This window comes from Pinus tabuliformis, chromosome 7, assembly GCF_031772625.1.
Source record: "Pinus tabuliformis cultivar Carrire ecotype Pingquan chromosome 7, CPIR1, whole genome shotgun sequence".
Lineage (NCBI taxonomy): Eukaryota > Viridiplantae > Streptophyta > Pinopsida > Pinales > Pinaceae > Pinus > Pinus tabuliformis.
Genome location: NC_142293.1, coordinates 1,540,441,267 through 1,540,443,676, shown reverse-complemented (window position 1 = coordinate 1,540,443,676; position 2,410 = coordinate 1,540,441,267).

Sequence of the window (2,410 nt, the reverse complement as noted above, 5' to 3'; positions counted from 1 at the left end):
GTCAAGTAAATCAACTAGCATGAAGATAAATAGCAAGGAAGACAGTTACAAAGCATAGCATACATATTCATGTCAAAGTGAAGACAGATGAAAAACAGAGCGGTAAAAGTAAACAGTAAACAGTAAAAGTAAACATGGAGGCATTAAGGGTTAAATAGAGATGAAAACACTTTCACCAACAACAATGAAGTTTATCCAAAGTAAAAGTGAAAAACAATTAAAAGAAATTTAAGGTTAAAAGATGAAATCAGAGCAGAAATGGTACATTCTTCAGAAATTTCTGTTTAAGTCATAGTTTTGCAGAAACTACTGTGACCAATGCAAGATGTATTTTGAGATACTGGAGGAGGTTTTTGCTCCTAACAGGCCAATTTACAAAAAATTATCTCACTTTTTACACAGGTATTACCAAAAGGGAGATAAGTGCATGTATTCACAGCCTATTTTTCAGTTTGTGGAAAGTCCTCTTTTTGACATCGTTTTGCAGAGAATATTGTGAACAACTGGAGCTGAATTTTGGGAAACTGAGAGAGGTTTATCTCAAAAACATACTTATCTACAATAACCGATTTCACTTTTTACATATCTATCATGGATTGAGATATACAAAAGTATCAATGGACCCTAATATTGCAGAGTTGCCGAAGCAGAATGCACAAAGAAAGGATGTAGTTAGTGACTGGGATGCCTCATCATCAATTAAGAGTTGCTATCAAATTCGACTTTCTCTTCTTTGTCACCCTCAATCCATAATTATAGTGCCAAATAGATTCATTAGTTTTGAGTGTCCTTTATTTAAGTTCTATTAATGTAAAATAGTTTGAGATATTTGTAAAACCAATCTTGATATTTTTTCAAGATATTTTAGTTTAGAATCTATATAAATACTTCTTCATTTGAAATATTTTGGGTGGATTAAAATACATTTCTGTGGACTTATTATTTTTTAGCCAAGGAGCTATTGTACTCAAAACTGGACTGGTTTTACTGGAAATGAAATAAAGTTGAGGACATTTCACTGGATTCTTGTGCACAATTGGAACAAATAAGTATCATCTTCTCATGTTTAAATATCATTTTCTCTTTATGTTATGAAATATTCTCGTGTTTCTTATACAATCTTAAAGCAAACAAGGAATAATATCAGCAGAATTAGCTTAAGTGCTCTCTGTTTAACTGTTTTCTTTCTTTATGTTTTCTACTAAACTACCTTGGTCTCGGAATCCTTAGTTGCTCCCTTACTTCCGTAGTTTTCCCTCCCCTTGGTCCATAATTTAGGATTCTTCATTGCCCTTAGCTACTGTCCATCCTTCCTTTCTTCATCCTAATCCCAGTTGAGGATTCTTCATTTCCCTTGGCCCTGCTTAAGACTTTCCATCCATTTAAACCTGCAGATTTGTTCTTGCTTTGTTTGCCTGCCGAGCGGACTCTTACCTCAGTAATAGATCAAATCCAGTTAAGCCTTTCTTGAATGACTCCATAGCCCAATGGCCTAAATATTTGCTATGCCCATCTGTCTTCTTAATTCCACCACTCAATCAAACAAAACAACCCTGAACATTAAGAACTAGCCTGAAATATTATTCAAACAAAGTTAAATTATAAAGAGAGAGCCCTCTCTGGACTTAGGTTGGCTAGAACCTGAGTCTAAAAGATTGGTTTGTGGTTACTTCGGACTATTCCTTCATTAATAACTTCTAAGGAAGAAATCTGAGTGATAACATGTTAAAAATAATGTTTATTAAAACTAGGTCGACGGCCATGACCCCGCCAGACCTCCAACCACCTTACCCGCATAAGTTATAACAATGGTTATATCAACGGGCGGTGGGCGGACCACCTCTAGTGGACCCAGCCCACACCCCACCATACCACATAATTTCTAACAACCGTGGGTGGTGGGGTTTGAACTCGCCTGGCCGGATCAGCCGACTTGCCGCTCAGGAGCCCACACACATAAACACTAATACACCGCAACCCAAATGGCTCCAACAAACTAAAGAACATAATGGTTATTAAACCGCGTGTTTTGCTGTTGGAGTTAACGCACCCCCACAACTGTTAATATATATATATATATATATATATATATATATATATATATATATATATATATATATATATATATATATATATATATATATATATATATATATATATATATATATAGATAGATATAGATATAGATATTGCATGCTATTTCGGAGTGGGCGGGGTTTGAACCCGACCCGTCTCCATGCCATCTGCCAATAAAACCAATGGCCCACAGGGCTACTCATTAATACCTCCCCCAACAAAACATTTATATAACTTGACCTTTCATTTGCACGGGGAGAACAGAGGACAGAACACCGAACATGAGAGTGACGGAACAGAGACGTGGCAGCGCAGAGGAGTCTGCCTTGGGCAC